The following is a 26,015-nucleotide window of genomic DNA, read 5'->3' on the forward strand; positions in this document are numbered from 1 at the left end:
GTACCTTTCACTATACAAGCTAACTTTAAAGAAATTAAATCTGAGCAGCCAGACCGGTGTTGCAATGCCAGATCACTTTCAAAGCTTGATGTTTGAAATACTGTTTGAAAGATGAGGTACTTCTTGCAGAGCTTCAGGTTCTTTAAGCGGGCAACACAGGAGCTTCCCTTTGTGATAAGATGTGTCATTGCACCTTTGGGAGCCTCATGACATTTGTATTCTTGAACATTTCAAAGTGACTTGTTTGAAAACGTCAAGTGTTCTCATGAGAACACTATCAGAGCAAGATTTCCCCTAAAGCATTTCTGCAGTGTCATAATAAACTCTTTCAATGTTAGCTGCAAAAGGAACTTTAAGCGCTCTTTCATAGCGGAGCTTTTATTTATGCTAAACCAGGGGAAGAAAATGTTAGTGTAGGTCATGTGCCTCCTCCTCATCCAGCACTCTTTATTTTGTAAAACAAGCCAGGTCCTGTTTAGCATACACATGGTGAAGCTGAGAGAAAATTTAAGGAGATTTATCTTCCCAAGCTGACTTTACCAAGAACAGTCACAAAATGTACATGGAAAAAACTCCTCTATGTTGCAAAGTCATACCCTGGAGAGTTCAGAAATGCTGCAGGGCCCCTTTTTGCACTGTAGAAAAAGCAGTGTGCTGCCCCTTTGCAGTTAGGTGATTGTGGCACACACTGGAGAGAAGAAGGACCTGTATCAGGGAAAGCAGTATCAGTCATCTCTAAGCAGCTTCTGGATGTTCTGGAGTTATAAGGATATGTACAAATGGGGAGAAAAGTAAAGGGTGCTTCCTCAAAGCACCCTAGTAGTCTTCCTTGTTCATTTTTTTTTTGTTTGTTTGAAGGGGGTTTTTGTGCCTCCTACCTGCCCATTGTTCTGTCTTCCATGCATGGGCTCCTGTGCTTTTATTTGTTTGGTCTCTCCAAGCTTCTGCTTCAGATTCAGTTCCCATTCATTATTCATCCTGCTCCTTCATCCCTGCAGCCTTACTCCCTGCTTTTCTCTCAGACACCCGAGTACACGTGCTCACACGTCGGGGCACAGGGCAGGCTGGCAGTTCTGGGGCTGGGAGCACAGGATCTGTCCGGGTGGGTGATGGCCGGGGCCACTGCGCTCCCCAGCCAGCAGCAGGGCAGCGGGGAAGGAAAGGCAGCAAACTGTAAAGGCAGCAAACCTTTACTCTCTGTAAAGGCAGCAAACCTCAACAAAGCAGCAAGCCTCACGTAGCCTCCTTCGGCTGATGAGGAGCCTAAGGGTCAGATGACCTTCTCATCCTCCATTCCAGGATTTGGTCAGGGACAGCATGAACAGCAAGCAGCATGTTGGAGCTGCCAAGGGAAGCTCCAGGAGTTCCTGCTCAGCAGCATGTAGAGCATGCCAAGGGCAGGAGGCCTTTCCCAAGGTGTTTGGCTGCTAAATGTCTGAGCCTCTACTGAAGGCTTGCTGCAGGATTTTTCTCCAGTGATTTGTAACTTTGTAGAGCTGATGACTTTTTCAGGAAAGATAAATGGAAACAATTGTTCCATTTTTAATTTAAATGTGCCTCTCCAAAGAACGCCTCGGAGAATGTTCATGTATCAGATCACCAGAGTTATTGTAGGCCTGAATGACACCAAAGTACTGTTTTGCCTATGATAATAAAATAAGCTACTTTGGAAAACCATGCATTTCTAGTGAGATGTGTACCTGCCACTGAATACTTTGTTCAAAGCTTTCCACATGTAGCAGAATTGGGAAACAGATTTGGGAAGGGAGCAATCTTAATAGGTAGAAGTGACACAAGCCTATAATGAAAATAATTACACGTATTTTACTGCTGATTATTTCTCTCTTGAAAGTGTGTTTTTTCACTAGCATCAGCAAGGAGTTCTAATTAGAAGAAAATAATAAATCCATTCCATTATTAATGCTGCTTTCAGGCAGGCATTTAATATACATTGAATTCTGATGGTCAGACTTCATTGGTGTTATCAGTGCATCATTAATGGCTTAAATGCAATTACAGAGAGCTCCTGTCACCGCAAGATTTGCTCAGGAAATGTGAAGTTCTGACAAGGATACTTCAAGGTCTGCTAGGCATTTGAGATATGTTAATGTTTTTCACATGTCCTCAGTGGAGCGGGGGAAGAGAAGGCAGTATTGCTGCGTGATCAGGAAAGCAAAGGGAGCGTGACAAAGGCTTGGTAAGCCCAGCACAAGAGCATGTATTTCTAGGAAGAATGGGATCACTGCACTGAGTTTGTACATGAACAAAACCCTTGATGTGGGTACGGGCTGCAGCCAGCAAAGACTGTGCAGAAGGTGAACAGGAGGCTAAGAAGTATAAGGCTGCTGGGGGTCTGTTTTTTCTTAAGCAGTACCCTTGGTTTTCTTCTGGGTTGATTTTCTGGGCATTTTTAAAAATGCTTGCCCTACATTCCCTGTGTGTGACCGTGTTAACAGATCAACTAGACGCTGCTGTGAATATTCAATTACTCCAAATTGATTGCTTATCTCTGTTAATCCCAAGCATGTTGACAATGTACATATCAAATACTTTTGTCCACATTTCAGAAATAATCAGAGCTATTGCAATGAAATGCTGAGTCTTAATGCCCCTAATATGCAGATACAGCTCTCCTGGAAAGTATTGTCATGCATACGTATATTGTATAGATGATGAAATGGGGAAATGTGTGTGTAGGTGCTCACACACACACACACACACACATATACATATATATATATGTATATATATATGTGTGTGTGTGTGTGTGTGTGTGTGTGTATTGTTTCTTAAAATCAATGGACTTAGAATGTGTTTACTCTGCATCGCATGCAGGTCCATATCTGTAGAAAAAATGGTGGACAACAGAAGCCTGTAGAAGTTTTCTAAGTGAAGGCTTAGATTTTTCAGTTATAGCTTCACACTGATGCTAGATTAAAGCAAAACCCAAGGTCTTGGCTAAAGAAAACACAGTCAGGTAGAGTAGTATTCAACTTGTGGTATTGATAAGCTCCACAGATGCACTTTGAAAAGTCCTTGAACATTGCTACTTGAATCAGTGCTGTTTGAATATGGAATCCTTAAATCTGACTCTCTGCAAGCTGAACAAACAGCATACTGTACATTATGTCCTTAGAGAAGATTAGGCAGCTTGAAGTTGACAAAGATTCAGACACCACAAAGATTCAGAGCTGTGGAAGCTGCTCTTGAGCCATGCATTTTTTACATAACTTCTAACTTGTGTACAATGTAATGCACTTATCAGTTTTAGTGTGGATGCTTTGTAAATACTAAGCACCTTATCACATGTGGTTCAAGGTTGCAGTTACAAGCAGTGCTTCCTCTGTTTATGTATGAAAATTAAAACAAATGTCTTATTAGAAGAGTGCAATTGAATAGCAAACCAGGGACGAGTATTACCACACTGACAATTGTAAAGCAAATTCACCTTTAAAGTGATAGCAATGGGAAACAGTAGCCAATTCTCTTTTGTCGAGAAATTTCTAAAGGGACAGACTAATTTTTATAATGGAAGATGAAATTAACTGATAACGAAGCTGTTGGAACCTTGTTCCAGGTTTTTTCTACTGGTAAGTGGTATCTTGAACACTTAGGACCTGTGAATTAATGGTGCCAGACTTTGCCGTGTGAAAGGGAATCCAGTCAGCTCTTTCCCTTGCAGGTTTTACCTCTGTTTTTAGTTTGCATTTGGGATTATGTGTCAGTGATCAAAATACACTAGTAGAAGTGTTACTCTGAAGACAGTGTCCTGTCACCTCCATAGAATCTCAGGTACGGAGGGATGTAAAGTAGCAGGTCCTGCATTTGCAGGAGGACACAATGGAAGCAGGTGAGTTACTGGCTGAGGTGACCCCTCCCCAATCTTAGCATTAAGTTTTCATGGCAGGCATAAGGGAAAATTGAGCACAAGTTGCGTAAGGAGACATAGCTGTCCTTTGTATTTCCAGACTTACTTACTGGTCCAAAATATTCTTGCCTTTTGGAAGAGTTTGTGAGATGATGGACAAGTGCAACAAAAATCTGAATGCTAAGATAGTAGTTTAATCTACTCCTGTAATTAAGCTCTGAGCACTTGTAGCTTTGTTGAATCTCTGTTTTATTTGAAGCTAATGTGGTTTCCAATCTGGCAGGAACTGTCCCCTTAATGTCAGTTTTTCCTTACCCTCCTTGTCACAGTGCATGCTTTCCAGAGACCAGCATGTTATTTCTGTCTAGTGAAGGCACCACCGCCATGCTGATGTAGCTCTTGAATCATACAGCTACTAGCATGCACATCCCTAGAGTGAGTAACAGCTCTTTGCAGGACATGTGTAAATATTTACATCAATTTCCCTCCCACTTGGTAAAGCACTCCATTTTTCTACAGTACAAAGTGCTTTGTATACAGAAAAAAACACATTGTTTAGTTGGTTGGGTTTGTTTTGAGGGGGCGTTATGTTTATTTAACAGAAGGCCAAACGAGTTGCAGCATGCATTTTGTGGGGTAGTCCTGCTTTCATCCAGTTTCACAGTTGGCCTGGCAGATTTATGATGAGGTGAGGGACTTCTTCAAGGTCAGACAGTGAATCAGTGGTTGAGTAGAACTTCGGGTCCTGCTGACTCCAGCACTTTGTTTAAAAGTTCCAGCATACAGCTCTGGCTTTGCAAATTAATGCAGAAAATAAACCAAACTTATCCTCAGCCCCACAGTAAATTTCAATAAACAAATTTTGTGGGGGCTATTATGCTTATTTAAAATGAGCTTGATTGGTACTGAGAAGCTCAGACCTGTCCTTGCAGTAGCAGGGAATTCTGGAAATTATTGTGGTGCTTCTTTTTCACTCTTTGAAAAGGTCTGAGTGCTTAAAGCCACAAATTTAATACAAGTTGATTTGTGCATCAGCTGCTGCTGTTTTATCTTTGTTGCAGAGCAGTAACACATGAAGATCCTCACCCACTTGTTACACCACTGTACCAAGTAGGACATAAAAACAAAAGTGACAAACTTGTAGTGCCAAAACCATTGGAAAACTCATGGAAGGTTTAGGTTGGCATCTCGCTGTGTTGCAGTCACATGTTGTGAGCTGCAGCAGTGAGGATGGCTGGGGCTCCTGCAGCCAGCCCTGGCAGCAGCTGTACTTGTAAGGAGCAAGTGCATCCCTGGTATTTTCCTTTACAGCACCATGCAGTATGGCCATTCATGTCATCAGAGGGACCAGCTCTTGCTGCCCTGGACTTGCAGTAGAGAGGTTCCTTAGGTTTAGAACTCTCTCCATGTTTTTTGTGCTTGTGATTTTAACTTTTTCCAGCATTTATATAGATGGCAGGTTCTGGCTGTTGCCTTCAGCCAAGGGCACCGCAGGATGGCTGCTGACTGAGGTGAGTTTATGAATGCTCTTTGCTAATTTCCAGTTATGAAACTTAAGAAGTGATCTGCATTTCTGTTAGACAAAAAGTTATGAAACTACCGCTGGAAAAACAATTAGTGTCTGTGTCAGCACAGGTTTGCCAACAGCAGAGCATCTTGCTATGTTGTCCTGACATGTCGACTGAGTTTGGAGTCACCCAGAGTGGTGGGATTTCCATGATTTGTCAGCAATAATTCCAACTTCCCTTCCTTTTTGCTGTTTCATCTGAATTCACACTCAGCTATCCATGTCTGAATGTGCAAGGCCTTGTGAATAAAGTCTGGAAAATGTAGCAATTAAATTATTTCTTTAACTGTCTTGGTTTAGATTATTTTCTTTCTCAGTAAGCTGTATTTAGGACAGGCATGTGGTTTAATTTAATTTTCTCATCAAAATGTGTTGTTGCTAACTTCAGATCTTAAAACTTTCTTTTGTTGTGTATTGACTGCAGTATTCCTGAGGCACTTCTTTGTGCTTTTATTTTTTTGTCTTCTACATATGGATGCAAATGGATATATTCAATTCAGTTCTTTTATGATAACTGAGTTCTGGCCTTGATTTGAATTCCTCTTATCATTTCTGCCTACATGCAAAAGTTAGAGCATGTCAGAAAAGTAAGGTATGCTCTCACTATCTGTCAGATGCAAGGCAAAAATAAAATCTCCAGCTTTATGCATTTAATAGTAAATTAAGAGAGATCTTATCATTTGTTAGAGATGTATATTACTAACCTCAGCTGAAAACTTGATGTGTGGTAGGAAATCAAGCTAATACTTGCTCCATCCATTAATAGGAGCAAGCACAGCAAGAGGCCAGGATAATGAGATGAGCATAAAGGGAGCAATGAATTTTACTATAGTTTTGAAAGCTCATTATTGAACAAGAGGTTTGTGAAGAGGTTTGGAAGAAAAGCCAGCTCTTGCTGTTGGAATACAAATGGAGTTCGAACTTTCTTTTAAAAGATCTTGAATCTGTTACAAGTGTATTGAACTATATAGTAGCGGTAAGTGTCTGAGTTTTGGTATCTGAGCTCATGGAAATCTTAGTTTCTGGGTGTATAAATTTAGTATTAAAAGGCCTGTTATTTACTTCTTGGTTTGTGTTTGAAAATAGGTCTGGGAGTCAAAAAGAAAAACAAACCACCCTCAAATGACACGCTTTGTTTTCCTATTTCATTTGAGAAGAATTGCAACTTTTTTAAATTGTAAATAGTCAGAAACAGGTCTGTGTCCATGGGAACATAAGCATTTTTCTTAATAGAAAATACTAATGAATACAGCCCATTACACTTTTCAGCTCCAGTAAGTTTAGCAGCCATATGTGCAGCAGTTCTGTGGGCAGTACCTACAGTGATTTTCACACATGTGTGTTGGGTTTAGCCAGAGATTCTGTTGCTATCCCTGCAGGGTGGATGTAGCCTGAGGTTGGCAAGGTGAGCATCCAAGGGTGAAAGCTGTCTGTCTGAAGTGAGCACAGTGTTTGGTCAATAGAGTAACCAGAATCTGCACTCCTGGCAGCCTCTGACCACTGGAAATAAACATTTACTGGTTGCTGATCTGAATGCACTTCTTCGCCCAATGATCTAGCGGGAGTGCTTGCCTGAACTTGTCTCGGCAGTGTTATCTTCTGGGATATTTAGACAAGATGGTAGTGGTAGGGTCTTACTAACAGTTAAAACTCCTTTGTGTTTCAGGAGTGTGTCCTGTGCCCTTGCTACATAGCATATTTTGTGCCTTGATAGCTTGCATTGTGGAATCTGTTTCCTGTGGTCAGTATCCCATTCAAAGCATCTGCCTGTCGTGTTGTGCTCTAAGGGGATGTCTCTCCACTGCTTCAAAACATCTTTCAGAGATCACTGATAAGGCTATGCATGCTAACTCACATCTTGCACCACTGTTTAGAAACAAGTTTTCTTTCACCCCTTCTTTTCTTCACAGCACTTTTTCTTTCTAGGAAGTGGATTGTGCAAAGTCAAAATAAAAATCTCTGTGTGGGCACTGCTACCACTGTAATTTCAGCTGATGTAGCAGAGTGGTTTCACTGTAGTGCTGCAGAGTGGTGCAGTTGTATGAGAGGAAGGAGGACATGCTTGCAGTTAGGTGCTGATTTTCTGGGGGCAAAGCTGTTGTCAGTTTCTTCTCAGCTGGGCAAAAAAATTCCTTTATGTCGAAGGACCCCAGGCCAGTCAGCATGGTTTTGCCTCAAATGCACATGGAAAAGGGTCAAGTGATTTCAGAAATAGCTGATACAGCTCTCTTGGAAGGAGTTTGACTTCAAGTTGCTGGCACTATAGTAGAGGGAAGGACCTTTGGACTGCTGTAGCCCACAGCACCAAGGGAATAATTTTTGAGTTTTATTGCTTTTGTGCGTGTTTTAATTGGATTGAGCTGTGCCCCAAGGGACCTGGAAAAACGTTTTGGCAGATGTGTGCTAGCACTTCCCTGACTGTGTGGACAGCCTGCTACCCTGGAACAAGTAACCCCAGTAGCCCCATGAGCAAAAGAAAATTCACTGAAAAAGTACCATCAGTGTAATCATGGTGAGGTCAAGGGCCTCTGCTGGGAAAACCTCATATCTGTGTTTCACAGGATGCATCAGCAGGCTCTGGTGTAGACCTGTCTTAACCGGAGAAGCCTTTGGTGATGAGAAGTGAATTTGTGTGGAGACCAGCGGTTGCTTGCTCTCTGTTGGCAGCCCTGCGTATCTGGGTGCTTGAGTTACCTTGCAGGAGCAGACAGAGGGGATCAAAAAGAGTGCTGCTTCAATTTCATTATTGACTTAATCCCTCTGATGAGGTCTGTGCCTGGCATGTGCTCTCTTGGCTCATCCTCTCCAGAAGTGCATCCTGATAGTCCAGGTTAAACCTTCCCCTCACCAGCAGCCTTCCTCTGCCAGTAGCTCGGCTGCAAGTACTGCGCCCCTGCCTGGGAACGTGAAGCAGAGTTTATGGACAGTCTCGTGGTAGGGTGGAGGTTCTGTCTTTTTGTGCAACATCTGATAAGGGGACCTATTTTGGTCTTGGTCAGAACAGTTAAATCAAACCCTATAAAAAATGATAATTGAAATCAGGTGCTCTAATTTAGATAGTGGTAGGAACCTGTATAGCTTGCTTTTAGGGTTGCTAAGTTTCTTCCCAGCAGCTGTTGAATATTAGATATTAAGATTTTGTGCTCAACTTCCAGTGCCTAAGTTGCAGCCTTTTCAAGCCATTTCCTTCTCTGAAAATTTCAGCTACAAAGAAACCTAATTTGGTGCTTTGGAAACTTGCATTTATGCCTATGCTTTTGCAAGTGGTCATTCTCTAGGTATGCTCCTGTGACGTGTTTTTTTCTTCCCACAGCATAGTAGTATTTTTGCAGAGATGCACAAGATTGTGTATTTTCTGTTGAATCTGCAAAGCATGTAAAGCCTTGTAAGGGTAGTATCAGCAAATTTGTTGGTTTGACTGAACTTTTTCAGATGAGTGAAGCCCAGAATTGAGAACATCAATACAGCAGTAGTTTTATATTCTTTACAACAGAGGGATCTCATAAGAATAATTTAATTTTAAAAATTAATTTAAGATTAATTTTAAAACCATACTAAATTTTTTTTTTGTTTTACCTATCTGTCTTGAACTACATGAAGTGTTGGGTAATTCCTCACTGGTGCCTCTGGGTATAACTCATTGTTGAAGGTCTTTGTGAGCTTTGCCTTGTTAGTTGTGTCTTGTTTCTCAAAGCATATGCTAACAAAAAGTGTGTGAAGATACTGGTATAAAGATTTCTACTTGAAGTTGTACTAATGGCATGCACTTTTTTTCCCTCCCTCTGTGTTCTAACTGTGACAAGTGTAAGCAGTTACTCAAAGGCCCAAGTCTGGCCTTCAGTCCAGAGCACTTGACTTTCAACAAGACATAGTGTCTTTTTTAGAGCCCAGCTGTGCTGCACATGATGGTGCAGTGGGAACCATTCTTGCCCTGCTGTGTCCACAAGTGCACTTTGCTCATTTGTTGCTTCATGAAACATCTTTCTTGATTGCTGAGGCTGTGTTTCCATGATTGCCTTGATATTAAACAGAACTACAACCACACTTGAACTTGGATATTAGGTAGTACCTCTGTCCCACCTTAGTGGAACTGCCCAGATGTGTCCTTCCTATGGTCTTTACTTTCCACACCACTGAGAGTGGATTTGCCTGCATGATGTAAAATGTGATGGTACATGATCAGAGCGATGGGCTTCATAGCTCTTGGATGAGGACAAGCGAAGATGGGTATCACACAGAACATCACTAAACTCAGGCTTTAAAAAATCAGATGGGCAAGAGTTGGGAGCCATTAATCTTGCACAAGAAGTGCCCATAGAGAAGTTTCCTCTACTAGTTTAAGTTAATATTATGAATAGCAAAAATCCAAATGGATGGTAGTGAATGCAAGATACTTTAGGGGGAAGGAAAGAGATTTGCAGTATTTCAGGGTTCAGACTTTGCTAAACAGAAACTGAATTTAGGTATTTCTGGGTTTTCCTATGTTACGCAGCTGCTCACATCAAAAGATCATAATGGTTTCTTTAGCTTCATAATCTTCAGCTGTAGGATTGAAACATGCTCTTGTTTCTAGAAACTTCTGATTTAATCTGCCAGGCTGAAGCTATTTGCAAAAAAATCATGGCACTGTCAGAGCAGGAGAGAGCTTATGTATGGAACTAAGTCACTGGATTTAACCAGCGAACATAAGCGTAGGACTCAGTTCTGAAGCATACACTGGTAAGATGGAACAGGTGAGAAAAATAATAAAATAATAGAATAATTTTGGTTAGAAAAGACCACAAAGGTTATTGAGTGCAACTGTTAACCTAGCACTGCCATTGCTTGAATCGCATTAGGTCAGTACTCCCAGGAAGAAGTGGCATTTAGCTCAGGCTTTGGGTAGCTAAATTAAATGTTTTTTTTAATGCATCCTTTGTCTCTTAATCTGATGCTTTTTGTTCTGCAGGAGGATTTTTTCAGTGTTATAGCTTGTATGCTGTACTGCAGTAGGTTCAGGCAAGTATACCCATCAGCCTGTAAGTTACATGGAAAAATAGACCAGCTCTGCATTTTTTTTCTTCTACATCCCTTGCAGCAGAACTTGTTCTCTTTCTAATGAGGAGGAATAAAAGAGAAAAAGAGAAAAATTAAAAAGTCCTTGCTCATCTTTTATTCCACAGATATCATAATGAACAACATAAAGAACTTTGTAGACTATTGGAAATTTATGGTGAATAATTCTAGCATTTAGAGGGATAGGGACTGGGATATAAAAAGCCAGACAACCCATACAATCCCCAGTGTCCTTCGGTGCAGGGCATTCTGACTCAGATCTGCCTGGGCATATCTGCCATCAGGTCAGCTCTGTCCTGGCTGGACATGCAGCTTCATTCCCTATTCCAAGCCTGTTTCAAGTTCAGGCTTATGCACTGAAAGTGTCTGTTACACAAAGAACAACTGGTTTGTGTCCTGACAGGGAGATTGCACCCTCAACAAGATTGTGTATTTATAAGCTGAACCTCTCTTGGGAGATGAGAGGAGTCACATCTTTAGGGGAAGAGAACATTGAAAAGGCAGCCTTTTGTCGCTAGCAGGGATCTCTAAACCTGAATTCTAAGATGTATATTTTTCAGAAAACACAGTAAAAGAAACTTCTTTGAGTGCTGAGAATAGCCTGGGAAGGTAAATAGAGGGCAACACTATTCACTAATCTATGAGATTGCCATGTCCATGTATCTCTCTCACAACCCTTCCTGCAATGCAAGAAATCAGAAAAGGTAGTCCAATTTTAATGTGTCTGTTCTAATTGGGTTTTAGTAACATGTTAAGGTAATCTCACAGTATTTCATGTCAGACTTCTGGCTAACCCTCATTTTAAAGAATATAAACTGGCACTTTTACAGCTTCATGTGCTTGAGGTTTGTCAAAGTAAATTCAAAAACAAACAGCAGTATCCTTACAAAGACAGAAAAGTACTGGTGTATTTTTCTTTGCAGCAATAGTTTGGGTTTTTCTTTCCAGAGCTATAAACATTATGGTTAGGTGTAAAGCTACTAAGTAATTCTCTGAATATAAGACATCTTTGTTTTCTGTCTCCATAACTCTGACACAACTACTAAAGTAGTACTGTCCTTATTTGGGGTGGAAAAAGTAGTGCTGTGAATTACTCTTTGCTGGTATCATGGGAACAGTTGTAATTGGGCTTCTCCAGCATACACATATGTGCTATCTGGTATGTGATTCAACTGTGGTTTTCAAATGTAAGCACAGGCAAGCTGTGGAAAATAAAATCACACACACACCTTTTAATACGGAGAGCGACCTTCATGTGTGTTCGTTTTGCCCTTTTGCTTCTTGCAGGGCAGGAGTTTTATAGTTCAAATGCAAACCAGCCAGTTTATATGCAGATTTTATGGGAGTAACATATAGAACAGTCTCTCAAACTTTTACAGCCAAGAGCAACTTCTTTCCCTTACCTGTATATAGTGCATGTTCTCACACATAAAGCAATATCTTTGCTGTGCAATAAGACTTACGGCATGGCTTTGAAAAGTGTTGCATCTCTCAACCACTCCATCTGCCCATATCTGTGGATTCATGCTCTGCAATGAACAATTGGTGCTCCTGTCTCCTCACCAAATTCTAGCAGTGCCACTTGTCCTTTCCCTCAAGGAAGCCTACCACAGGAATATGATCAAGACATAGTCAAACCTTCTATCATTGCTTTTTTTAAAAAAAAAAAAAGATTTTGCATTTAACATCCACAAGCTTTTCCCAAGTGCAATGAAAGGAAATTCTTACCTCCATGATAACATAAAATGAACAGTATTATATGCAATATTATCTCTAAGGATGTAAGAAAGGGGAACTTGTGGAGACTCTTAAGACAGAAAGAAGAAATGGTCTTTTAAGCTGTTCTGTGAATTCTTGGGCTCCTGGGCCTGGTATATTTGTTCATGCTCCTTGTAATATTATCAAGCAGAAGAATGTAATATTGTTTTTCCCAAAACTAGACATATTAAAATTTAGAAGTGTTTTCATATTTGTACTTTAAAAATCTCCAAGAGGTCTTTGTGCTAGACACTGTAAAATTTTATAGCAAAGAGGTAGGGTTTTTTCCTAAAAAGGTTTCAGTCAAAGAGCCCACTCTGGCATTCCTAACAACGTATGCTTTATTTGAGTAATAATCAAATTTACTAGTATGCATTTGAGAGAGCCTAAGTAATTGGTACCTGACTGTGCAATCAGTCTGAGTAATGCTCCTGCAGCAGCCCAGGAGTGCACTGTGCAACTTCAGTGCGAGTTAGAAGGTGACTGTGCTGCTTGTAAATGAGCAATTTCTCTTTTTCACATCTTTTTTTTAAAAGACTTTGAACTAGAGGATAAATACGCATTTGTGCCCTCTCCCTTACTTCTGCACATTTTCAAAACAAGATATGGTAGAGTTTATTTATTGTTTTTAATGAATGCATCACCTTTTTTTTCTTTTATTTACTCCACTGCTTCCATCTCTCTTTGCTATGGTATCATGATTGAACCATTGGGCAACATTCAGCTGGTTTTGTTGATCTTTAATCAGAGCAGTTGTTGGGCAGGGGAAGCCTGGAAAACTTAGTCAGGTGGTGTTCCCTCCCCCCTAAATGTAAATGAAAATATCATAAATAACCTGCCAGGGGCATTCTGACCCCTCTGACTCAGCAAGGGCTGGCATGTGGCTGCAGGAACCCTCCAACTCCAGCTGCACATGGCTCTGAGGGACCTCAGTTGACAGGGCCCAGTTGGGCTCTCCGGGTGTGGATCTGGGTTTCAAGTTTGTAATGAAAAATGCTTAACAGTCTTGGCTGCTATCTTGAGATACGTGTAGCTTGGTTTCATGCTTGTCCAAACCTGTTTTGTTCTTCCTGGCAGCAGAGTCTTCCCTTGCTGCAGCTAACAGTGCTGGGAAGGGCGGGGGGGGTGGAGAGCCAGTCCCCATTTAGGCACGTTTGGGAGGTTTCAGATTTCCTTGCTGAACACTGTTGAGGCTGTCTAGGACAGTTCAGCCTAAAATGTTGGTGGGCACCTTGTTGTGAGAGTAACATGCAAACAGGAGAGCCCTGAGAGTCTTGAAGTTTTAAGCTTTGCTGTGTAGCACAGCTAGCAAAGGGCCTGGGTAACTTTTTAGGAGGAATTCCTGGTTGAAGAGAACGAAACAAAGCCCTACTGCAACATGCTGGCTGACCAGTAGCAATGCTGACTGACCTACAGTGTTTCTCCAGGAGCTGTCAATGGTCATCTGCTGGAGACTGCTGCTGTTGTCTAAGCATGCTTATCCTGGAGAAAAGTAAGATTCCAAGGGCAGAATATACTCCATAGAACTGTAAATAAAGATGGCTTCATGCTTTTTGAAAATAATGTTTATGATCATTTTTGTTGCTGAAATCTCCTTGATTAGTTAACCTATCAGAATATATTATTAAGAAGAGCCCAAGTTTTTGCTTACTGTCTGGAAATTCCTGATTATTCCAGCTTTTTCCTCCTTTCTTCCACCTTTCACCTGTCAATTGCTATTTTTGCCAAGTCTCTTGAGCAGCGGTAGGAGCAGAGGGACCCCCTGCCCTCTGACCTGTGGTTGTCTGCTGGTAGGGAGGCAAGATCCCTTGCTCCTTCCCTCTGCAGACACAGAGTCTTTTGTCACAGTCCTGCTTGCAGGGCATGTGAGAGCAGTGCCTCTCAGGAGGGATTATTGTATATTATTATTGCACACTTGGGCAGCCAACCCTGCAGTAATCAGACACTGGCAGGTTGCTAGCCACAGAAACAGCACTGTGGACCTGCCTGTTGAGGTTCAGTGTTTGAGCCTCTGAGAAGAGGGGTTCACTGGGGTGCAGAGCGGAAGCTGATCTTCTCTTTATCTCTGGCAAAGCCAGTAAATCCATGCCTGCTGCATGAAGCTTTCTGCTGTGGCCTGTTGCTCTTTTTGGCACTGCCATGGGTTGTGGTGAGCTCACTACGAGGTCCAGGGAGATCAGCAGGAAAGCTGAGTGAATGATCAGTCCTTTCCTAGACCCAGGCTAGTTCTATACCATGGACTGTCATGTGCCTCTCGACCAAATGTGCTGGGATCCTGGTTAACATGTATGAGTAGGAGGAAGCTGTGCTCATGCTGTGTGAAGCCAGCTGAGATTCAGTTGCAGCCTAGACAATGAAATAGGGCTAAAGCCTCTTCTGTCCCAAGACAGTGCTGCCCCTGGCAATGGTACTGGCTAATTCTGAATGTGGATAAACCACCTGCACTTATTTTTTTTTATTTGACAATGCTTCCATGCTAGCAAAAAATAATTTGTTGATATTTAGGGTGCCTTCTCAGGCAGGAGAAACTATGCTGTTGTGAGACCCAGCACTAACTTGGGTAGATTAAAAGGCAGCTTTGAACACCTGCTGAGAGCTGGTCTGTCACTGCCTACAGTATAATTACAATTACCTCTGCATGGTCAGATCCAGGCACATAAGTAAGAGGAAGTCACCTCCTCCTGCACTTATTTAAGGGCACCTTCTATTATCTTGGGTCAGAACTGGAAAAAATCCCAGTTGCTGTTCAGCTGATTGAATGGCTGTAGTGACAGAGGGATTGGCCTTCTGTTCCTCCTCAGACAGCATTTTCCTAAAAGCCCGATGAATTGTTTTCATCATACATCAGCATACATGGTAAAAATCAACTTTGAAATGGCATAGCCTTGTTGACTAGGCTGTTGTAGAAACTGTATTCTGTGCTTAGGTTTGGGGAAAATGCCCAATGTTTCATGTTCACCTGCCCATAATCCTGCTTTGAGCATTCTCCATTGTGTGTTAGGGCTCATCGTGTCCATATTTGTTTTCATGGATGGATGTTCTTAGGAGCTTACTGTATTCGGGGCTTCAGTTCCTCCCTTTTCCACTTCTTGCCCTCTCTCTCCCCCCTGCAGTGTAAGTTACCATTGTACACCTGCAAGTTTTGGGGGAAGGGAAGTTGAGTACACACGGTTACCTTCTTTAAAGGACCGCTTTGAGCTGTAGATAAAATATGCCCTTGGCTGTGTTTCTAGCAGCATAGCTGTGTCAAAACCTCTCACCGCAGGCAACCTGCAGGAACAGCAGGTAGTAAATACTGGCTTAATGAAAAGCCCCTCTGATCCTTTAAAGATGAGAAAAGAGTGAGTGAGGGGCTGATGTTCACGCCAGGGTTGTACCCAGTTCCTATTTTCTGGGCTTGAGCAGCAGTGAGTAGTGCCAGGGGTGTGGATGGGAGTGTGGCATGCTGGTAAAGGGGAGAGGTTGGTTTGTATTTACAAGGCAATTAGGAATGCTGTAGAAGTGCCATTTTGTAATATTGTAGAAAAAAAATATTAAAATTTAACTTTAAAAATAAATATAAAAGGGCTTTTTCTTCTAAAACAAATAATGCATGGTTCAATTTGGAGTTAAGCTTTCACAAGTGGAAATTACATGAAGTGTGTGTGTGAGGTTAGGTCAGATATTAGGGGCAGAATCTTCACCCAGAGGGTGGCTGGGCACTTGAACAGGCTTCCCAGGGAAGTGGTCACGACACCAAGCCTGACAGAGTTCAAGGAGCATCTGGACAATGCTGTTAGTCACATGGTTTAATTTCAAGTAGTTCTGCAAGGAACAGGGAGCTGGACTCCATGATCCTTAAGGCTCCCTCTCAACTTGAGATAGTCTATGATCTGTGATTGCTGCAAACTCATACAGAGCTTTGTACCGCCTGTCATTTAGATTTTTTATTCTTGTAACATAAAGGCAAAAAAACCCTAAAACTATTTTTTAACAAGCAAATATCAGAGTAGACCCTTATCTAAATTTCACTGGAGTGGGTTCAAAAGAACTTGAAAAGGAATCCAATCCCTCAAAGATAATGTCAAGCTCCACCAGTTCACTCTCATGTCAATCTCTTGCCTATTCTGCTTCTCTGGAAACATGTCAATACATAAAGATCTAAAAGGTGTTTCTTTAAATTAAGGCAGGAAGGTCCTATAGGAGCTGGCACATTGCTGTTGTGAACAAAAGGTTGTTTGATTAAAAAGCTGAGTACAATCAAATATTGTTGCTGTGAAGCATACAGTACTTACACTGGCAAAAATCAAGCCAAGATTTGGAGAAATTTAAAAAAACAACTGAGGGAAAATTAAGAGTTTTATAGCTAAAACTTGTCAGGAGATCTGAAAGCTGAGATTATGTGTTTATGGACTTCCTCTACACATATGCAAGGTGTCATGTCTTTAATTCACAAACAGCTTTAAATATAGTCTGTGCAGTGGGTTTTTTTGCCCTCAGCACTGGATTCATGACTAATGCCTGCCAGTATCCTATTCTTGCTCCTATTATTTTATTGCCCCAATGTATTTAGGGCATCTCACATGATGTTTACACTCCTAATTCAAGTAGAGCATTAATTTGATGTCTGACAACCCTTCTGTGTTTTCTGTGACATTGAGGTCCTCCCTTGGGTGTGGGCAGAACATACAGGGTGCCAGTTGACTGACAGCTGGTCTGAGGTGCACCTCTGCCAGATTTCAGGGACTGGACACTTTAAATTCAAAATGAAATGCATGTGTGGGTTGGAAAGCAAGTTCTTGCCTTGACAGCTGGGACAGGGTGGTTCCAAAGGGACAGATCTCCCCATGGGGAGGTGATGGGCAGGAGAGGGCACCAGGAGGGAAACTGGGACCATAATGGCAAGGGGCAGAGGTGTGTGATGGGGAGGAGAAATGACTGGAAATAGGGGAGGTTTTGCAAGAGAAACACAGAGGTGGAGTTGGTGGTGGAAAGCCCTGGAGGAGAAGCATGCTTTGCTCTGTTGCCAGTGGTGTAAGACCTGCAGGAGAAGAAGGTGTGAGCGAATTGGGTCTGGGATGTTACTGCTCGAGCCTCTGGGTGGTGCCTTTCAGGATGGAGGTAGTTGAGGGTTGTAAGGCCTTGCAGTCCTCCCTGACTGGTGCATTGCTGTGGGAGTGCACTGGATCATGCTGCCAGCAGCTAAGTGCAGTCTGTGCTGGCTCTTCTCCAGCCTGGCTCCTGGCCATGTTGGTTGTGAGGGTGGCCCTGGCACTGTAGCCTGCTGGGGTGCTCCTGCAGGTCTGCCAGCTCCTGACACCCAGCTAGTACCAGGGAGTGAACCATGAGCTGCAGCAAAACCTTCAGTGTCTGGCTGCATCTGACCAGAGCTGAGGGGTTGGTTGCTGCCAGGTAGGAGGGCTGAATGAAACTTAAGCCCTAAATTGTCTCAGCACATGGAAATTTGCCGTGAAGACCATCCATTCCTATGCAAAAACCTTTCTTCTGTGTCTGTTTTCTTTTTATTCCCTCCCAGTCCTCTGCAGCAGCAGCTGCCTTGCAGGGGGAGGAGCACCCCAGCCCAGTGGCTGTGGTCCTCCTGTGCAGGGGGACCAGCTTGCACTGGGTTGATGTAAGGACCGTTCATCCATTACAGCTGGTGTTGTGGCAGAGCCTCCTTGGTTCTGGCAATACTACAGAGGTGATAAGTGCCAGAAACTTTCCTGATGGGAAATTCCTACCAGGCAGCTGTGCCTGGTAGCAGCTTCCCAGGTAGCTCCTGGTCCCCCTGTGCATGACTTCATGCAGGTGGGACAATTCCTACAGGGCTTAGGCACCATCAGCACCCACAGGCCATGGGGGCTGCACTGGCAGCCCAGGCAGGGTCAGTTCGTGTAAAGTGCTGGGTTGAGAAGAATGTAGAGGGAGGAGGCCAAAAGGCTCACGATGGCATTGCTTGGGTTTTGTTTGGAATCCCGGAGAGCACCACTGGAGTATCACCTTCTCTGGTGAGCCTTCATCTGGGACAAGGCTTGCTCTATAGGGATGCTCCTTTAGAGCTCCAGCTCCCATAGAAACATTGCCTCTGATTTCACTGCTGTGGAGTTGCACACAGCCTGCTCCTATTCTAGTCTTGGAGACAGTCCAGTCAGCTATCTGTCAGCTATCTATTTTTCCTTTTTTATTTTGTTCTTAGAAAAAAGACCTATTGAAATTAATTGCTTTGTGTCTCTAAAAAAGCTGGTATAATTTGTAGGCTGCTTATTGACCATAGTTGTTCCACTTCTTGATAGTGGGGCATATTACTCAAATCCAGCTTTGTTCATTCCATTGCAGATAGTCATTGTTTATTTCTGTGAATCACAGAATAAATACAAATTTGAAACTGAAACTTTCACTTGAGCAGTAAGTAACATTGAGAGGAAAGCTAATGCTTTCAGTGCCTGGCATTGCCCGTAGTTGCGCTTTTCCATTGTGTGGAAAATGATGGATAAAGGGTGAGTGATTTTAGTGTTCTGGTCTTCCTCCTGCAGAGACCATCAGTTTTCACCCCCTTGTCCTTTGAGCTAGTTATGGTGATGTACGCTGAAAGCAAAAGGCGTGATTGCCATTATATCTCTTTGCTGGTTGCTCCTTACAGTAACACTGATTTGGGAGTGCCTTTGGTGGGGTGTCCCAAGACAGATGGAGATTGAACCCATGGGGAACATGGGCCCAGACCTTCTGTTTCTCTGCTACAAGACGGGGTCTGCTCTCTGTCTCATCTCACAGTGATGTGCAGGTCAGAGACCCCTCCCTGGGTTTCTGCGTGGCTGGAGCTGGTCAGACTTTGCTGATGCCTGGCTGCCTATCAGGAAGCTGGAGACATGATGGGGTACATCTCCTGTGTCCTGCCCTTGGACTGCTTCGCTTGTTCCAGCATTGTGGGAAAGCTTGGGCAGCTGCAGTTCTCTCACTTTGTTCACAGACAGAAAGGAACACTTTTGCATGGTGAAGAAGGTGCTGGTGACATGTGAAGGGTGTTGCACATTTTCTGTAGTACTGCAGTTGCAGTATTTATTGGTGGGCTTCTTAAACTTTGAGCTTTTTGGTGTCTGCAGGTGCTTTTAGTTATACGAGATCACTTGGAAAGAAGATTAAAGATGCACTTCTGTTTTTTCCTTGGAAGAATTATATGGACTGCCTAGAGGCTTAGCTTACAGTAGTGTAATCTAGGTAGAATGGATGTGTTTAGTTCCAATGAAATTTCTTAATTGTCTGTGTAGGGAAGCCCAATTGAAGGGTCATAAGTTCTGAACCTGTAATTAGAAGCTTGTTCATACTTGATGGCAGAGTTTGTCTGTGAATGGAAATGGTTCAGAGAGTGAAGTAAACTTTAATACCTCTTGTGGAATGGGTGTTAGGTGGGAAGTGTTGATCAGACAAGATTGTTGATGGTGGTCAGCATGTAAAGGAACAACAAAGAGGCACAATTTAGTGGGTTGATGAGCTCTGCTGTGGCACTGACCAGGGCTGTCATCCTGGCAGTGTGCTTCCTGTCACTGTGGAGCTTGGGAGCAGAAAGGGATATTCTGCGTGGGTGTGAGAACCTGCAAGTTGTAGTAGGAAAGCCATTTGGAGAGGTGCTGCGAGTCACTGCTGGTGCTATCACTGCTGGAAGCTGGGGAGAGGGTGAGGAAGGCTTCAGGGCAGGCTCCCAGCACTTGAACCTGGGAGCAGCTACTGACACAGGTGTCTGAAGCCCCAACGAGCCTGAGAAGAGATATGAAATGAGGACTGAGATGAAGGGTTTGGAAGGGGGTTGATTGATAGGACAAAGAACAAAGACTGAAAATGGCAGGAACCAAAGTGAATAGAGGGTAAGGATAAAGTGTAGGATTGCCACAATTTACAGGCTGTGTGTTACTAAATTGATGGGGTAGGTACCATTAGACATTTTCCATTAGAGATCAAGATTAACATCTAACAGGTAAGGGAGGCCAGAGTCTGCAGTGGTACCCAGCACAAAAGGGGGAGAATTTTTACAAAACAGATGGAAAATAGGCTGATTCTCAATAGATGTGTGTATGGGATTGTTGCTTGAAGACAGGGCCAGAAGGTCACAGATACCAGATTGGTGGTAATTTTTTCCTGACATCAATAAATGTTTTACATATAATTATTTTATTTTCCTCCATAGTGTCATGGGTAAGAAACTTCATTGTGGAGTTTTCTGGTTACTCTGATAGAGATTAAATTACCTTACATCAAAGCAAACCTTGGGCCCTAGTACATCTTGTTATCTGAAAGATTATTTTGGAACAACACAGTGGGTGTCTAAGGTCAACTGATGCAGAAAAATAGTAAATTACTGGACAAAAACATTACTTGGGTTACACTCTTGTCATTCTAACTGTAGAATTTTACAATGCCAATAGTTCTTCTGCTTTACATTTGATCTTAAATTACTTCAGATTTATAGGAGAGCATCCTTGTCCCGTATTTTAAGTTTCTAATTAGGCAGTAGATCTCTCCAGGAAAAAAGGGTAAAATACTACATTTTTATTTTTGTTTTTAATCTCTGGATCCTTGGACTTGTCATGATTTATTTTTCTCCCTGGAACGCTGCATTCCACAACTTTTAATGGCCTCCTTTTTCTGCTTGGACTCATCTATAAAGACATTTTGTAAGATTTATTGCATTCTTTTAACTTCTAAACATGAGGGAAACACAAATGATGATCCTCAGTTCAGACCAACAGCAGAGAATGAAAAAAGAATTAATATTTTTAAGTGGATGTTTCTCTGTACAGTCCTGTGTGTTTTGTTGGGCTGTGCTCATCTCTGCTGTAGGGTCAGTGACAATAGGCAAAAAGATGCCTCACATAACAGAGGGCACTGATGTTGTGAAGTTGTATGTTGTATGAGCCAAGTCCTCTGGAGCTGCTCTTGTGTCATGCATTTTTATGGACATCACAGTAGCCATTGGGATTAACCCTGTGGAGAGTTCACATAGGGCAGTCCATGGGAAAGCAACAGGAAGGCTGTGAGCCTTTTTGGGGTCAATTAGTTTTGCTTTCTGGTGCTTGTGGACTGCCCAGATGCTGTAGCAGCTAATTTTCAAGTATCACAGGAATTACTGAAAAAATTGTGGTTGTTTGCTTGTATATTTTTACTTTGTAAACCTGTCTCTCAGGTGACTTCTGTACAGTAGCTCTTTGTTTTCACTTTGCCTGTCCTATTAAATTTTATGTTTACCATATTTTACATTATCCTTCTGGTTATATGGATTTGAGCAACTTAATTTAAATTAAGTGTGTGACAAAACTTTAATATTTTTGATTTATGTGTTTGGATATCAGGATTATCTTCTGTAAGGCCCTGCAATTTATAGAGTACACCTAGGGTTGATAAAAAAAAAAAATTCTTGTGCAGGAAAGAGCAGCCTATGGTGATTGGTTGCTCCATGTCTGTTACCCCTACCAATAAACCCTCTTGATTTACTGGAACAAGACTGACAACAGGGACATGTTAAGCTGCATAACCATGTCCAAGCAGGCTGTACTTGGCATCAGTCAGGCAGTACCACGTTCAGCATGTGTTATTAATGGTGAGGCTATGGCAGGTGACCAACTGATGCCCACGTGGTGGGTAATGGGTCAATGTGTAGAAGGGGTTGTTCTAAAATGGTTGCAGTATGTGAACTCTTCAGTAGGTGACTTTGCACATTTTCAGAGAACAATTTTAATAATAATCCAGCTCATGTCAGGGCTTCCATGGTGCATATGTCCCTACTTCTGCCTTTAAATAAAAATCTCACAGAAATCTCACTAAAACAATGAAGGTTGTAATTCAAATACCGACTTGTTGATCAGGAACATTTTGGAGTAACTTCTGCCTTCCTCCCATCCATATGGGTCACCAGCACCAAACCAAAACCTCATCTCCTTGTGAAAAACACCCTGAATGATTCAGTTGTGTATTGGCTCCATGCAGGCTGGAAATCCCTAGTGTGACTTGTAGCTTTTGCAAGATGTGGGGATTGTGGGGGTTTTTTGATGTACATAAGCACTTAATTCAGCGTTCTCTTAAACTCAATTGACTCAGCTGTTGTGAAATCAGATGCCATTTAATGATCTTTTTTAAATTTGGCATCATGTCACAAAATGGTGCCATAAGATAGAAAGCATGTGTACTTCTGTTGTTGAGAGCCTATTTTGATGTACTTTGCTCATGTTAATAAATTGTATTACAAATTACATCTTTTGTTAAAACACAATTTCCATTAAATCTTGAGCTTAGGGGTATTTTTTCATGTAGAAAATTAATTTTACATTCTTTTGTGGTATTTCCCTTAAATGGAAGTCTTGAAAGACAACTTTTGTTTTCCCCCAAGATGCCAGATTAATTGTGCAGGGTAGCATTTGTCCTCTGGCTTTTTAGGCCACTTCTTCATTTGAGTCCCTTTTTGGCATGTTCATCACAGCACTAGTAAGCTGTGGTAGGGACAGCAGGGCGGTTTTGAAGGGTTCTCCTTTCTCAGTAAAATGTACTTGACTGTTGTTAGGCTGAGTTTGCTGTTTTGTTTTATATTTCTTAAGCTTGTTCTTTTGCTTGTTGCTCTTTGCATTGGTCCATCCTATCTCAACCTCTAATTTTCATTTCCAGAATAACATTGAGAGTTCTTATTTTGCATGCTGTCTCTTTAAGGTTTGTTTCAGAGTTTTTCATGTGTTCAGCGTGTTTGTTATCTTGAACCATTTATATCTAGAAAGGAAAGAAGTTTTTGCTGAATTCTCATTTAGGCTTGTCTTAAATCTTATTCTAGTTTCCTGCATATTGCACTTGACCTTCCAGAAATGCTGGGAGGGTCCTTGAGGATGGGTTTTCTTGCACTCTGCCAACGAGGTCCTCTTGAAGTTCAGGAGCCAACTTGGTCATCTTCCTGTTCTTTGTGCTGACCCTGCAGAGTGACTCTGGGTTCCTATTTCCTGAGGATTTCAAGTGCTGTAATATTTCATAACATGATCTTCTAGTTAGTAATGATAAAGTTCAAGGTAGTTTTTCCAAGTCCTTATCCTAATAAAGGCCTGATTCAAGATGAAATAAAACAAAGCAGGCTTTTTCAGAGCTTGAGCAGGACTGCAAAAAGCTCGTTTTAAGGAGATGAGGTCTGTACATGTGATCCTGCAGCCCTCTCTCATGACTTTGGTCTTGTTAGATGATTTTGATTAAGTGTTAACGGTGGTTTTAAGAAGTATGAGGGATGCATGGTTCTGGTAAAAATGAAAGGAAAAGTAGCTACTCAGTTTTCAAGAAGAGCTCCTCCTTCTTTCTTATTTGTGTGGCAGCTTTTATTAGAAGTTGATGTGTTTTCTAGCTAAGTGATACACAGTCCTATCTCTGAATCAGCTCACAGAACAATTTCTTCACCCAAACAAGAAAGCAGTGTGTGGCAGAGATGGAAGTATTAGAACAACTGGACTGAAGAAGAGAAAATAGTGAGTTTGAGTGGGAAGGATGAATCTGCAGAAACCATCTTCTGTCGTGCTGCCACATGCAACTCATTTGTCGTGTTGTTTTTCTTGGTGTTTGTGAATTCTTTACATTAATAAACTTGCTAAGTGATGTCCGGGGTGCTCTGCCTACCCTACTAACCTGTGCATCACTCATCAAAGGCTAGACATCACAAATATGGAGGTTATCCTCCTAGAAGTGATATTTTGCTTCCTTTCCATGTTCACATGAGATGCACTCACAGGATATGTGTCGTCTCCTTTTGGTTTCCTAATTCTCTCACTGAGTCTGTTTTTCTGTATCCAGGATGATACATAGCCTCTGTTAAGTAGCTCCCTTTCTAGGATTTGCTCTCCTTATATCCCTTTTATTTTCAAATCCTTCAGCTTGTGGTATTTTTGTTCTAGAGTATGACCTTTGGGTTTTCCTTTATGGTTCTTATGACTAGGGAGTGCAGTTAATAACTTTTGAGATATAATTACCTCTAATTCCACTTACAGTTTGTGTGGTTAATCTTAGGACTGCTAATATATTTTTCAGCCCCAAAAGCTTTACTATCAGTTGATGCTCTTCACATTCATTCTGTCTATTAGATGTTCTGTCTGGACCACGTGCAAGTGGCTACTTTCTCCATCTTGGCAGGGTCCCTCTGTCCTGTACAAATCCTTGTCCTGTTATCTTTATGGCTCCTCACTGCAAAATGAGGCTCTGATCTCTCCATGTTTGTCTTTTTCCCCTCAGCCAGGGATTATACCTAGGATGTTCTGAACCTGTTGGAACTTTGTGATGGTTTGCTCGCATACCCTGTCATGGTCTGTGATGCGTCCCAGCTCCTGTCAGAAATGTCTTTCCCAGATCTCCTTTATTTCCCCAGTTTTCCTTCAGTATGCTTTGTGCTGGTGCAAGTGACATCTGTAACAGTGTGATGGCAGTTGCTGTGTTTAGGATACTATTTTAATGAAGAAATATCTTCAGGCTGTACTCCTCTGTCAGCAGTTAGGATATCCAAGTACAGAGCTTCGGTGTTTCATCTGATCTGCCTTCAGCCTCTGGCTTCTTCAGCCTCTCTTTTCTCACTTGTCTCAGCAGGACAGATAACATCACTGTTTGTCTGGATGGCCTCCTACAATGTCACTTGTTCAGTCTTTCATTGCCAGGAACATACATAAGGTTTTATGGTGAAAAACCTCTGAGGGGTTTCTTCCTCCTGTGCAGAGGTGGCCCCTCAGGCATAGTATGACCCCCAGCCCACAGCAGCATTCCCACAGTGCTTGCTGGTGCTTGGCTGACAGTTATAGCTCTGCTTCTGTTGGCTTCATAAATATTATTTTAAACGATTCTGGAAGGGTTTCGGTTTTTTCTAATGTTCCACATAAGTATTTCCACAAAGTAGTTGCATTAGTTCCATGCTTTGACTTTTTAACACCGAAATGGTGCCATTAGCAGGGACAGGTATTGGCTGAGGAGCGTTGGCTATGCAAATGTGGGCATATGTCTATAAGGATGAGGTGCCAAGATGCAAATTTGCAGGAAAGGGGATGATGAATTCAAAATCAATTGTTTTGTAGTCTATATTGATGTTATTAGTATTCATAAAAGTTTAACTCTATTGAGATTGTGTACATCTTCGTGCATATTTGTGATAGTTTTACAGAAGATATATGGAAGTGTTTTCTAACAAAGTATTTAAATTCTTTTTTAGAGCTTTTACTGTTTGTTAAGAACTGGCTTCAGAAATTAGTCCCAAAAGTCAATTAGGAAATCTGTTGGCTTATTAATTTCTAAATATCTGCTGCAGATAGAACGTAAAATGCTACTGGCATTAGGTGTAATGACTATTTCCTGACTGGAGAGTTGAATGGAAACATTTAAGTGGGTTTCAGACCAAACATATGAACACTTGCAGCCTATTAGAGCATTAATTTTATTTTGCTGTTTTGCACAGTCAAACGTTTCCTCCCAGAGCAATTTGAGTGTAAGTGGGTTTTACTGTAAGAGGTGGTTGATTGTTTGGTTGGTTTTGTGTTTTTAGGAATGGTTATTGCTTGGTTTATTTTTCTCTTGATAAAGTCTAGCACTAATGCAGTGTGAAACAAGACTGCATTTGCCCTTTAACAGGAAAAGCCCTTACAGTCCTCAGTGCACTGTCAGTGTGTTCTAGTTTCTTATGACCCATGTAGGTATTTGGGGCTTCAATCAGTGTCAGAGAAGCTTTAGAGGAAGGTATCCCTGCCAGGCTATTATATTTTGCAAGTCTGGACACCGATAAGCTGGATAGGGGATATGAATGGG

The 26,015-nt window shown here is 41.9% G+C and overlaps 1 protein-coding gene across 1 annotated transcript in view; it reads left to right on the forward strand.

Annotated features, from left to right (window-relative positions):
• MYO10 (myosin X) overlaps positions 1 to 26,015 on the forward strand; it is a 163,235-nt gene that overhangs the window by 47,182 nt on the left and 90,038 nt on the right. The window lies entirely within an intron of this gene.

The sequence above is a fragment of the Vidua chalybeata genome, chromosome 1 (assembly GCF_026979565.1).
Source record: "Vidua chalybeata isolate OUT-0048 chromosome 1, bVidCha1 merged haplotype, whole genome shotgun sequence".
Classification (NCBI taxonomy): Eukaryota; Metazoa; Chordata; class Aves; order Passeriformes; family Viduidae; genus Vidua; species Vidua chalybeata.